The 14,912-nt window shown below is 39.2% G+C and overlaps 1 long non-coding RNA gene across 1 annotated transcript in view; it reads left to right on the top strand.

Annotated features, from left to right (window-relative positions):
* LOC140735669 (uncharacterized) overlaps positions 1–7,439 on the top strand; it is a 9,078-nt gene extending 1,639 nt beyond the window's left edge. Inside the window, exon 2 of the long non-coding RNA XR_012100792.1 lies at positions 7,074–7,439. This is a non-coding gene — a long non-coding RNA (uncharacterized lncRNA). The remainder of the gene's footprint in view (positions 1–7,073) is intronic.
* Positions 7,440–14,912: the final 7,473 nt, after the last annotated feature.

The following is a 14,912-nucleotide window of genomic DNA, read 5'->3' as shown; positions in this document are numbered from 1 at the left end:
AATGGGATGCCATCTGCTGATGCTGTGCTGTGGTAAAAACAGAATATTCATTGTGGTCTTTTATTGCAAAAGTAAACTTAAACAGAGAATAGGCAAGACTCATGGCTACTTTGATAAATGCTAACACGTTACTCGATCTGTTTTGGGCTGCATTTGTATTTTCAAATGCATTGCCAAGTGGATCAGTTCTGGGATGAGATGCTGGTCTTGCCTCAGTTGGCAGGATGGGGAAAAGAGAGTTTCATAGATGTTTTTACACTTCATATTATACAAAGTTTACATAATTAGACATCTCAATGATAATTTTTGCTGGCTAAAAATAACCTTGGAGTCAATTTTTAATTTTAACATATGTCCCTTGATACCAAATGACTTTATTATAACAAAGGTAAAGGAAACAAGATTCATAATCAGAGCAGTTTATATTAAATTCCTTCCTGTTCATTTTTAATTTAAATCTTCACTTTGTTAGGAAACATGGAAACTCAAACAAAAAAAAGCAAAAGTTATAAATGTGGTGTAAGATAATTTGACATGATTCTGACAATATAGTGGAAATGAAAATTGTTTGAGAGAAGTAAATTTATTTTGTAATTGCTAACAATAAATACATTTTAAATTAAAAAATTTAAATACATTTCAATTTAAAATTAAGTTCTATTTTTTCTTCTGTGTCTGTTAAACAATGTGGAGCCATATCACAGTTTAATTCCGGTGACAATGGCATCATTTGATAACAGTAGCAAACTTCCTTCTGCCCTTTTGCCTAAACCACATCATGGGTGTATAAATTGTAGAACAGGAAGTTATCTTTTAAGTACATATAATGTAGCCACTAATAGCTTTTAATGTCTTTTTAACTTTATTTTTAAGGCCAATTCTTTTTAGTTATGTAAGGAATGACTGACAGTTTGGTGTTAGTTGAAGGTGTAGAGCCGGAAATTGTCACCACATATTTCTCAGCTGTATAAATAGAAACTAGAAGCTAACCTATTGAAACAAATTTCACCTAGCAACATTGTTAACAAGACATTCAAGGCTCCATACCACCTGGATATATCATCTGTATATCACACATCTCTTCAACATACACTCCTATCACACAGTTTAATATTTAATCAACTTGCATCAAAATAGCTATTAACACATTGACTGTATCCTCCCCATAAATACAGCATATATCTCACACTGCAGACAGAATAAGATCAAGGTTGCCATTTGTCCTTTCCCTCACTTTTAACCTATATATTCTTTCCTCTGTTCTTAAGCCTTACATCTTTTACGTTGCCCCTTCTCTCTTGTATCTTCCTTATTCCATTCCTTACATATTTTCTCCTCCTATATATATGTTATGCTCACATTAAAACATATTATATTGCAACTCTTTTAATACTTTCTTTCTCAGCTATAACAGAATCAAGTTATCTTTCCTATGTTTATAACCAAAACAGATAAAGCTGGGGGTGTGGGATGGATATTGTTATTGCTGGCAGTACAGCATTGCATTGAGTTGCGCTAGTACCTCACAGTTCCAGAAATCTAGATGAGACTCCGAGCTTTGGTGCTGTCCATGTAGAGTTAGATTTTCTCCTTGGGACTCTATGGGTTTCCCCTGTGTGCTCTACTTTCTTCCCACATCACAAAACTATGTAGATTAATTGGCTGCTCTATATTGCTTTCCACGTGTAGGTAAATTAGAATTTATCAGGAGCTGATGTGTCTGCAGGAAGAATAGATCACAGAGAGTAATTTAGTGGAGAAAGGGATTGTTCTGCCAGATGTCGTAAACTCAAAGGACCAAATGTCCTCATGTATCCTGTGGAAATATATGGACTGCATCTAGATTTGCCCAGACAGTGTAATATCTTGCTTATGGTTACAGCCCATTGGGAATAAAGGTATAAATTAGTAACTTTGTATAAGTTTAGAAAGTGCTGCTAAAAATATAAGCTCTGCCATCAAAATAGGCAAGGGTACTATGGATCACTACCACCTGCATGTTCACCATCTAGTCCCACACAATTCTGTCAAAGGAATATATCACCATTCCTCTTTACCACTGGGTCAAAATATGGGAAGTCCATATCTAATGTGGGATTGTTCATGTCAGAAAGACTGCAGCCTGTTGAGAAGATAGCTCAGCTTTACATACTCAAGGGCAATTAATAATGGGCAATAAATTCTGGCCTTTCTCAGAATATCCCCATTTCAGAGCCATTCGGCTTGGAATTTATTCAGCCTTCCTTGGACCAAGTTAGAAAATATCTTTTCTGGTATAGTTTCAGAAATTACTGCTATATTTTTGGTTCCAGCTATCTCAATATCCAATATGAAAACGGAGTGCTGGAAGTGCATGGCGGGTCAGGCAGCAGAGTCATGCAGCACAGAAAGAGGCCCTATGGCCCTCCATATCTATGCTAGCCATAAGGACTATGCTCACATATCAACACATGGTCCTAAACCTTCTCTGCCTTGGTAATTCAAATATTCATCTAGATCATCCTGATAGTGTTTGCCTTTCCTTCTCCTCTGATAGTGATTTTCAGATTATAAACTCCTTCTGGAGGAAAAGGCTCTTCTTCATATCCCTCTAAAAATTATACTTTCTAATTTAAGAGGGAATTTTTCCTACTATCTATCATATCTCTGCCTCCCCCCACCCCATAATTTTGTATACCTCTATCAACCTTTCCCACTCCAAGAAAAGTAAGTCCAGCCTATCCAACCTCTCCTTACAATGGAAACCCTGCACCCCAGGTGACATCCTGATGAATTTTTGCTGCCCCCTCCCCTGTGCAATTGTATGCTCCCAATAATCTGGCAACCAGAACTGTAAACAGTATTGCAGCTGTGAACTAACCACTGTCTTATAAAGTTGCACTATAAGCTCATCGTTCAAATATTCTGCACCCTAGCAAAAAAAATTGAATATTCCATAAACCCTTTTCAGCACCTCATCTATGTGTGCTGCGATCCATAGTTCCTCAGTTCTTCACTGCTCCTTAGGACACCACTATTCATACCCTCATATGAATAGTGGTGCCTATTCCTACCCTCATTGGTCTCCCAAAGTACATTTATCAAGGTTACATTTCAGTTGCTTTTCTCTGCCTATCTAACCAACTGATCAATGTTTTCCTGTAACCTAAGACTATTTCTCTAATGTTCAATTGTGTCATCTGCAAACTAGCTAATCATTCTTTGTGCATTCATATCTGAATCAATGATGTCAGTATGCATCAAACAGGAAATGTCCTACTAGTCACAGACTTTCAATCACAAAAAAATCTTCCACATCATTCTCTGCCTCATATTACAGAGTCAATGGATCCAATTTGCCACCATAGCTTGCTTCCCACCAGTCTAAATTTTTGAACTAGTTGCCCATATAGGATCTTAGCAAAAGTTTGATTAATGCCCATGTGGGCTACATCAACTCCACTGTCCTCATCAATATATTTTGATACCTCTTTCAATCAAATTGGTCAGGTAAGATTTCCTCCTTACCATAGCCATGCTGATTATCTTTGAATATTGCCTGCCTTTCCAAGTATAGATTAATCCTATCCCTCAGAATTTTTTCCCACTAAATTCCCTAGACTCACTTATCATAATCTGCATAATCTCTGCTGTGCCTCTTGAGTAAAGGTACTTTTGCTCATCTCTAGTTACCTGCCACCTCTCCTATGGCCAGAAAATAAGTAAAGATTGCTCTAGGGACACCAGTTGACTTCCTAAATGCCTCTATTAACTGTGTGAGAAACACTTCATCAGACTCCGGGATTCATTTATCTTTAAGCCTGATAAGACACATAGTACCTCATGTTTTCATTTAAAACCTCATCTACATCCTCTGCCTCCATTGCTATTTTGGTGTCTAATGTACTAAGATAGTACATTCCCTGGTTACCCTCTTGCCCTTAACATACTTAATCATGCTGTCAGTGATATTTCATTCCCCCTGCTACACTCCTACTATGCTGGAAGGCCTCCTCAGCTTTCAGTTGTTTATTTCTGTCATACGTTTCCCTTTTTGTTTCTTTCTGCAGCCCTCAATATCCTGTGACATCCATGATTCCTTAGACTTGACGTCATATTTTTCACATTTAAGAAAATACATTGGCTCTGAATTCTCATCATTTCACGTTTGAATTACTCCAATTGTGACTGATGTAGACCTATCCGAAAGTGCTTACTCCTGCTACTTCTACTTTTGGTTGGTATGTCTTATGACATTGAAATTGGCCTTTGCCTAAGTCAGGAAGCTCATCTAGTAAGATATCTAGGTAATCTTTTTTCTTGCATAACAACCTTGAAACTTATAGAGTTATGGGCACCGTCTCCAAAATGCTCCTGCACCAGCATGTCAACCACATGCATTACATTTTCTAAGATCTGTTCCTCTTCTTCTGTGACTACTTATATATTCTCCTGAATGCACTTTAAGAATCCTAGAATAAAGAATATTTAATCAAAGAATGTTTAATCAAACCATATATTTACAATATTAATCAAATATTACTGAAATATTAAATACACAACATTCTTCAACACAAAATGCTGGAGGAACTCAGCAGGACAGGCAACATTGATGGGAAAAAGTAGTCAACATTTCAGCCCAAAAAGTTGATTATACTTCTTTCCATAGATGCTGCTTTGTGCATGTTGCTCAGTTTTCCAGCATCTGCAGATTTTCTCCTGTTTGTGGTTACACTACGTTCCTCCCTCCTAAGCTGTAAACTCCAACTCAATATAGAATGCAGCTCAACATCTGAACTCAAATATGTCACAAATTGCTCTCTAATCTTATCTATCTATCCATCTAGCTAGCTATCTATATATATAATGTATACCATATAATTCAACTACTATGTAAACATCCACAGCATAGCAAATTTGAAATTGTCCCATTCAGGTCTAAAGATTTAATCGCTGTGGAGGATTTCTTACTCTTGTAGGATATCGTCTTTCCTGTTGAGGGTGGGGGTGGGGGTTGGGATAGGTGGGGATCACTCTGCTTGGCAGGTGAGACTTGTGGCTGTGAAACAATCTCAGGCTCTGGGACCTCCCCTGTGGTGGTTGTAGGAGTTGACTCTGGGACTGCAGAAAGTGGTTCTGACAGACCTGGACACCTTTCTCATCTAACAAGTGACTCTGCTCTCCTCAACTGATTGATGTGTTGTCTCCAGCTGACATCAGGAGCATTCTCGAGTGTGTGGGAGAAGGGTCCAATGCCGTCCTTAATCTTTCCAAGTAACCACTTTTGATCACCTCTATAGACCTTCGCTAGAACTGCTTATCCAGGGGTGAAACATTGAATCTCCCAGTTGAGGAGCACTCAATTTGTCTCAGCTGTTTGCCCTGTATCTTCCTTCTGAGAGTGGGTTTGAAGAGATCCAAGCGTGAGTGCAGGGAATGACCCAGGAACAGCATCGCTGGTGAGTTGTTGGCTGTGAAGTGTGCTGCATTGTGATATATGCAAGGAGGAAATTTGCGAGCTTCTGACTTAATATCGGTGTAGTGTGTTCTGCTGACATTGCTCACAGTGTGTTCTTTAGACTCTGGACAAACCTTTCCACCAAAACATTTGTAGCTGGGAGGTACGGTGCAGATTTAATATGCCTCATTCCATTTGTTTTCAAGAACGACTGAAACTGTTCTGCAGCAAACTGTGATCCATTGTCATTGACTAAGTGTTTTGGAACACCAGTCCATGAGAAGAAGTTTCTCAATATGTTAACAGGACAATCCATCAGCATTTCCTTGATTAGTTGTCCTCTTGAATTTGATCTTGTAATTGTGGCCTCCAAGAAACAGAGCTCATCTCTGCATTCATGCTGCTGCTGTCAGTGGACCACCCTTCTGGGGTTTGAAAATTGACACCAGTAGTTGATGATCAATTCTGAGGGTAAACTCTCTCCCATACAATTACTGGTCAAAATGTTTTACACCCCAAACCAGACTCAAGGTTTCCCTGTCAATCTGTGCATAATTTTTCTCTGCAGCGGTAAGAGAACATGATGCAAAGGCTATAGGGCGTTCACTTCCATCATTCATAGCATGTGACATGACTACACCTATAACATAAGGTGAGGCATCACAGGCAAGCTTTGCTGGATGTGGTCAATCATAATGTGTGAACACAGTGTTTGATATCACTATTTCCTTTGTCTTTTGGAAAGCCACCTCACACTGTTTTGTCCAATGTGTTTCTTCCATATCTATAGTCATAAGTTTGGCAGGAACCTGTTGTAGTAGTTGACAAATCCTAAGAGGACCACAATTCTGACATGTCATTTGGCATTGGGCTATCCACTACTGCTTGAATTTTCTCAGCAAACTTTGCGTAATCCTTGTGTGTTTATAGTGTAACCACAGGAATTGATGTTTGGTTTAAAGAACTCACATTTTGTCGTGCTGTGCTCTGAGCCCATAATTTTCTAATCTTTTTAACACTATCTTGAGATTTTGGAGAAGTTCCTTGTCATCTGCACTGTTAACAATGATGTCATCCAGTTAACTCTGAATTCCTGGGTAGTTTTGCAGCACCTGATCCATAGCTTTCCACCATACAGCACGTGCACATGCTACTCCAAAAATAATCCTTTAAAGTGTTTTGTGAGTGTTTACAGTGAGAAACACTTTGGACTCTTCTTCCATCTCCATCTGTAGGTAGGTCTCAGCTAAATTCACTTTGCTGAAGTGTTTCCCTCCAGAAAGGTTTGCTAAGATATCCACTATCCTGGGTAGAGAGTATTGATCTACTTTCAGTACTGGGTTGATGGTGACCTTAAAATCACCATAGAGCCTGACAAACCATTCTTCTTGGCTACTGGGATCAGTAACATTACCTTTGAGTCCATTCAACCTTAGCAAGTATTCCTTCAGCCTCCATGTAACCTAGCTCACTGGCTTCTTCATCACAGATGGTATAAGGAACCAGACCAGCTTTGTAATACTTGGGTGTGGCATTTTCATTTAGCACTATTTTACACTTAATATGTTTGAGTTTTTAATGCCACCCTTTAACAATGCTGTGGCATTATCCTGTACCTTTCTTAATTCACTTTCAGTTGACTATTGCAGGGAATGTGGCATGAAAACTGTGGATGGATCTCCAAGCAAATTGTAGTTGTCTCAGCTAATTATGACCCCACAGTTCTGGTTCCAGCTGCTACCATCCGGGAAACAGTACTGCAGCATAAAAGCCAGGACCAACAGGCTCCGGAACAGTTTCTTCCACAAGTGCATCAGAATGATTAACTCACACTGATTTGAGTGTACTCTATATTACATTGACTGTTCTATTTATTATAAATTATTATAAATTTCTATGATTGCACATTGCCCATTTAGACAGAGATGTAATGTAAACATTTTTACTCCTTATGTATGTGAAGGATGTAAGAAATAAAGTCAGTTCAGTTCAATTGAATTTACCACATACAAGCCCAATGTGGCTTGTTGGTTGTTGTTACTCTGTTACAAATATCATTCCTACAGGAGTTATCTTTTCTCCAGTATAAGTTCTTAATTGGATACCGGCAGGCTTCAGTTCAGTATCCTTGAAATGCTGTTCAAAGTCATTTTGTGGAATGACTGTAACAACCGAGCCAGTGTCCATTTTAATCAACTGCTGCCATTTCTGGTGTATGCCATGTTGCTTCTCTCTTGTTTTCACATTGTCAATTTCAAGGCTACTCAGTCCTGTGTTACTCTTATCATGATCAAAGTTTTCATCAAACAGCATGCAGATTAGTGCTTTTTTTGAAACTGCAACGATTTTTGAAATATTTTTCTCTTCTCTGTGCAGTCCATTTATTTTTGTCTGCCCAACATTCTCTTTGCATGTGTCCTACTTTGTTGCACTTTCTTCGTTTTGCCTTTAAACCTGTATTGTTCTGGTGTATGCGAGTCCTTGCCACAATGGTTGTATAATTTGTTTGGCCAGGCAGGTTTCCTTTCAAAATTTGCAATTTTGTTCACACTTTCTTTCATTCCTGACTGCAATGCAACAGTGTCTTTGGCTCAAATGCTTCCATTGATAACAGTTGTTTCAACTGTTTTCTTAAATGTGAGTTGTGCTTCAGTTAGGAGCCATTTTTGAGTGATGTCTTGTAAGATTCCATAAACTAACTGATTTATCAGGGAATCACTAAGCCCATCAATGAACTGACAATGCTCAGACAATTTCTTCAGTTCAGCCACATAAGCTGAAACGGATTCCTCTTCCTTTTAATTCCATTGGTGAAACCTAAATGTTCTGCAATCAACACTAGTTTTGGTTCTAAATGTTCTAGCATTCATGATCTCAGAAAAGCTCATTTCAGCTGGTTTGGTTGGAGCAGTCAAACTTCTAAGCCAACTGTAAGCTTTTCCACCCATTGCACTCAGTAACACTGGCACTCGCTTCTCATTTGCTTCAAAAAATCCTGCTCTAGTTATTCAGAATACATCATCCAGTACTCACTGTTCATGAACCTGTCAATTTTGTCTGTTCTCTGCCTTTTTAAAACTTGAATATCTCTCTCCCCTTCCAAAAAAGCACATCCTGCATTTTTTGAAAACTCAAATGTCTCTCTCCTCCCTTTGCAAAAAAAAACCAAGCTGTGCTTCAACAGTAGGTAGTCCTCTTGGGTTCACTTTAAAACTATCTTATTACCATAGTCATGCTTTGTAACACCAGAAACTAATCAAAAGTAAAACACAGGAACTAGGAAATGGGTCTACTTCGTATTTACTTTAGTGACGTGTGCACATAAGACGGGGTGGTTTAATGCTGTATGCTTTTCACGCACATCTTACACATAACCCGTGATTAATTATGTAAATAAAGAATGCTTAATCAAGCAAAATTACCCAAATATTACTGAAATATCAAATATGCTACACTAGTGTAAGAAAAAGGATATACTCCCTTACTATTATTGCAATGGATGACTTAACTGGTATGCAATTCCATATTCTCTTTCATATCCATCCTGTCCTATTTGAAGATTTTACTCCTCGGAATACTGAGTAGTGCCTGTGTTAGTAACAATAGCATAATCCCATGTGTTAATCCAGGCTCTAAATTCATCTTTATCGGTCAGTCTCCTTCCATTAAAGTAGATGCAATTTAGCCATTTATTCCTTCCATCAACCATATCATGCTTATATCTGTGCTGCCTACTGGTTTGCCTTTGCATTTTTTGAGTACAATGGGCAACTGCACCTCCCAGTCCCCCATCTATGTATCTACTCTGAGCCCTTTTCCCCTGAAAAGTTAGCTTAAGCCTTCCCCAGCAGCATTAGTAAATTTCTCCAAAAGGATGTCAGACCCTTTCTTGTTAGCTGTAACTTATGTAACTTGTGTAGGTTCCATCTTCCCCAGAATACGTCACAGTGATCTCCAACTCTAAAGTCCTCCCTCCTAAACCATCCATTTAGCTACACAATTAACTGATCTATCCTCCAAACCCCATACTCACTAGCACTTAGCACCAGAAGTAATCTGGAGATTACAATCTTAGATACCCGCTCCTTAATAAATGACTCAGCTCCCTAGAAGCATTTCGCAGGATACCATCCCTCATTTTACTTACAGGATATTCGCTGTTTCTATTTTTATCAGATATCTACACGTTGATGTTATCCGCAAGGTACTTGATATGGTAATCATATCTCTACAGTACTATAATGAATGGCATCAAAAACGCACATGATTGTCAAGATAGAACAATTACTAAAGTTGGGAAGAGAAGGGAAGAAACTAGTTCTCCATCCATAGGAACAAACCAATATACACATGTTGGACTTTAGAATTTAATACCATTAAGGGAGCATGTTCCTATACATGAGAGGTGTATAATTTTGGGTGTTCTTAACCCTGACTTGGCCTGTATGTTGTTGGTATCATTCTGGACCATAACCTTTTGCTGTTTATCTCCTCCTGGTGAAAATCATGTGACCTGTTGTATGGCATTCTTGACACAGGGACCAGAAATAGTGTATATCTCACCATCCTAGAGTGTGGAGAGAAAAACAGAGATAGCATTCCCGGTCAGTAACCTTTCATCAAGCTTTATTATATTGTCAGGTATTGCAAAAGTAGATATGTAACACTGGCAGTGTGGCAGGGTTATTACAGCACCATTATATGCAAGAGAATAAGGAAGCCAAGGCAAGACTCACAGCAGCAGTAAAAACATAATAATGGTCAAGCAGACACCTCCATTTAATCCCTAAAATGGCAGCTCTACTTGCACTCATTAAAAATACACATTAAAATAAAGATTATACAATTCAATTTTTCTCCAAGTTCATAGAAATATCCCTTAAAGTATGGAGCATTCTAAACCTTTCCATTTTATTAAGCTGTGTATTCTTACCCTTCCCCCATCCCTTGCAACTACCATCATTTCAGCTTAAACAGCAAGCTGAACATGTCAAAACTTGGCTCACCATAAACATAACACACAGAATGCAATTTTTTAAAATAAATATAGGTTGTCAGGAGACTTTTTTTTATCTTCTTCCATGAAATGTATCTTCAGAGTAGATTCATCATATTCATGTCAGACTACTCCACCCACAGCCCCATAAGTAGTTATTTTCTCTTCTCCTGAAGTTGCTGATTTGTGCCAAGGTATGATTCAACAGATGTTCAGTCAATCCAACTGCAGTGCCTTGAAAAGGCTGCATTTTGCACCTGCCCCTCAACTATGAGCAAAGCCAAGCTCTTGCAGTATGGAGAGGGGTGCTAATAAAAGGAAAGTGCTTGGGTTTAGTCTTAAGGACATTTCCTACTGAAAGCTGCTTGTGCATCAATAGCTTTGCCACCACCTGAAATATGCTGCCCTACCATCTACAGATTCCTGAAATCCTGAGAAAACTACTTCTGTATGTTTTGATATTTCCCTCCCTTAACACAGCTGTACAGTGCAACCCACAACAAACTTCAGTACTGATTATTCTGCAGTAAGAGCATGCTTTTATGAAGGAAAATGACCAAATATTGATTTTCCTGTGCATTCTGACAATTGGTGGAAAGCAGTGTGGAGCCATAAGACAGAAACCACGGCCCAGCAGCCCTCCAAACTGCCAAATAGCTGTCTATAAGACTGAAGCATTGGCATTTAAGTGGTATAGGTTTAACTATCAACATTACTCAGTTCCAGGACGTTCTTGGTGCCATCTTACTGAAGAAACCCTGGGGGTCAGAGTCAGCCTACAGAGCACCAGTAGCAGGGGGAATACGGAGTGGGTCAGAGTGTTGTGACTGAATGCCACTGGATTGCTGTTACAATGTTTTTGAAGGGAGAGACGGGTGCCTGAAGTAGGTAAAGAATTGACAGGCCTGTTAATAGAAAAATAAGAGAGGAAACACGGCTGGTCTTGATTTTAAAATGGCAAGGATTCAAGGATGAAGAAGATTGGTTGTGGGTGCACTGCAGTATGATGTTTAAAATATTGAAAAGGAGTAAGGGAAAGCCATTATATTGGCTGCTAAGTGTGAAGGCATAAAGCCTGTATTCACAAAAAAGACGTTCTGATACTCCTGGACGTAGCAACCACAGAACCTTCCTCATGAGAGTTTAGACTTGGAGAAGGATCAGCATTCAGACAACATCTCCTTTAGCCCATGCATACAGAGTTGCCAAGAGTAGTGGGAAACTGGAAGGACAGGAAAACTTTGAAAAGCAGTAATAAATAAAAGGGAGATCGATTATGAAAGCAAATTCCACAAAATTTAAAATAGCGAAAGTTTTTCTAATTATAAAACAGAAAAGGGTGGTTAAAGTGAATGTAGGTCCTTCAGAAGACAAGAAGGGGGATTAATAATGGGTAAAGAGAAATGGCAGAGGCTTAGAATGCCTTTTTTGTGTCTGACTTCATGGTGGAAGACATGCCTAACATGCCAAGGAGGGATGCTATGAACATGATGAAAGGTGAGGCCTCCAGTACAAGCACAGTCACTAAAGAGATGTTGCTGAGAAACTCAGTTGGTCTAAATGTAGACAAGTCCACTTGTAGTGATGGAATGCATTGTAGAGTACTGAAAAAAATGGCAGAAGTTATCCAGAGGGATTGAATTTAAGAACAGGGAGGTTATGATGCAATTGTACAGGTATTGGTGAGGTCACACCTGGACTATTATGTGAAGTTCTGGTTTCCCTATTTGAGTAAAAGTATATTGGCATTGGGGGTTTCAGAGGAGGTTTAACTGGTTGATTCCGGAGATGAGGGGGGTTAGCCTGTGAGAAGAGATTGATTTACTGGGGACAATACTTGCACAAATTCAGAACAATGGGAGGGTATGTTATAAAATATATACAGTAATTATGAAAAAGATAGATAGGATAGAGGCAGGAAAGTTTCCACTGGTAAATGAGATAGAATTAGGGGACATTGTCTCAAGATTCAGAAGAGTAGATTTAGGATGGAGATGAGGAGAAACAGCTTTTCCCAGAGAATAGTGAATCTGTGGAAACAACAAAGGCTACCTCATTAGATACCGTATATTTTAGAAGCAGTGAGATTAATTTTTGCATTGTAAGGAAACAAAATATTGTAATATCATAAGAAAACAAAAGGGCATATGTACAAAATCAAGGGAGTGAAATTTAGGGGAGACATCAGGGGTAAGTTTTTTACACAGAGGGTTGTGAGTGCCTGGAATGACTTGCCAGTGATGGTCGTGGAGGCTAAACCATTAGGGGTATTTAAAAGCCTCTTGGACAGGCACATGGATGAAAGAAAAATGGAGGGTTATGGGGTAGTGTGGGTTTAGTACTTTTTTTAAAGGATTATATGGGTCGGCACAACATGGAAGGCTGAAGGGCCTGTACTGTGCTGTAGTGTTCTATGGTTCTATGGTTCTATGGAAAGATTATGGGATAAAAGCAGGCAGGTGGAGATGAATCCATGGCCAGAATAGCCATGAACTTATTGAATGGTGGAGCAGGCTCAACGGGTCAGATGGATGACTCCTACTCTAACTTCTTATGTTCTTATGTTTAGTGACAGAGATGGTGAGAGATTTATGGGAGTAGTAGTGAAGAATATGCTGAACAAGTGATCTGGGGATTGTACAAGCAGTTTGGAGCAGTGAGATCCATCTGATTTGTCTCCTTGATATATCCATGTCTCATAACTAGTGGATTGCTGCACTCAAACACAAACTGCACTGTCTGTTCCACATAGCAGACCTCTGTATCAAAGAATCCACAGATGTTTAACACTCAGCATCATCCAACTCTACACTACTGTTTCTTATCTATTGTCGAAATACTCTATCACGCTTTGTTACTTTTACATGTAACTATAGCAATAATTTCCTCTTTAGCTTCCTAAATTACAACCTCTGCAACCAATCAAAACTGTTCCTCGTGTCCTAATTCTCACCAAACCTGTTCCATAGAACCATAGAACCATAGAACATTACAGCACAGAAACAGGCCTTTTGGCCCTTCTTGGCTGTGCCGAACCATTTTTCTGCCTAGTCCCACTGACCTGTACCTGGACCATATCCCTCCATACACCTCTCATCCATTTACCTGTCCAAGTTTTTCTTAAATGTTAAAAGTGAGCCCGCATTTACCACTTCATCTGGCAGCTCATTCCACACTCCCACCACTCTCTGTGTGAAGAAGCCCCCCCTAATGTTCCCTTTAAACTTTTCCCCCTTCACCTTTAACCCATGTCCTCTGGTTTTTTTCTCCCCTAGCCTCAATGGAAAAAGCCTGCTTGCATTCACTCTATCTATACCCATCATAATTTTATACACCTCTATGAAATCTCCCCTCATCCTTCTACACTCCAGGGAATAAAGTCCTAACCTATTCAACCTTTCTCTGTAACTCAGTTTCTCAAGTCCCAGCAACATCCTTGTAAACCTTCTCTGAACTCTTTCAACCTTATTAATATGCTTCCTGTAATTCAGTGACCAAAACTGCACACAATACTCCAAATTTGGCCTCACCAATGCCTTATACAACCTCACCATAACATTCCAACTCTTATACTCAATACTTTGATTTATAAAGGCCAATGTACTAAAAGCTCTCTTTACGACCCTATCTACCTGTGACACCACTTTTAGGGAATTTTGTATCTGTATTTCCAGATCCCTCTGCACTCCTCAGTGCCCTACCATTTACCTTGTATGTTCTACCTTGGTTTGTCCTTCCACCTCACACAAGTGTGTATTAAACTCCATCTGCCATTTTTCAGTCCATTTTTCCAGCTCGTCCAAATCCCTCTGCAAGTTTTGAAAACCTTCCTCACTGTCCACTACACCTCCAATCTTTGTATCATCAGCAAATTTGCAGATCCAATTTACCACATTATCATCCAGATCATTGATATAGATGACAAATAACAATGGACCCAGCACTGATCCCTGTGGCACACCACTAGTCACAGGCCTCCTCTCAGAGTAGCAATCCTCCACTACCACTCTCTGACTTCTCCCATTGAGCCAATGTCTAATCCAATTTACTACCTCTCCATGTAAACCTAGTGACTAAATCTTCCTAACTATCCTCCCATGCAGGACCTTGTCAAAGGCCTTACTGAAGTCCATGTAGACAACATCCACTGCCTTCCCTTCATCCACTTTCCTTGTAACCTCTTGTAATCTCCTCGAAAAACTCTAATAGATTTGTGAAACATGACCTACCATGCACAAAGCCATATTGACTCTCCCTAATAAGTCCCTGTCTATCCAAATACTTGTAGATCCTATCTCTTAGTACTCCTTCCAATAATTTACCTGCTACCGATATCAAACTTATCCATCTATAATTTCCCAGATTACTTTTAGAGCCTTTTTTAAACAAAAGAAGTTCCACTCATCATGCCAGTACTCTATCCTGTGATTGCTCCCAGTCCAACAAAATCTTGACTTTTTGCATCCTTGTTTTCAAATA

This window comes from Hemitrygon akajei, chromosome 11, assembly GCF_048418815.1.
Source record: "Hemitrygon akajei chromosome 11, sHemAka1.3, whole genome shotgun sequence".
NCBI lineage: Eukaryota > Metazoa > Chordata > Chondrichthyes > Myliobatiformes > Dasyatidae > Hemitrygon > Hemitrygon akajei.
The sequence above is the reverse complement of the archived record's forward strand: the minus strand, read 5'-3'. Positions and strand labels throughout refer to the sequence as shown.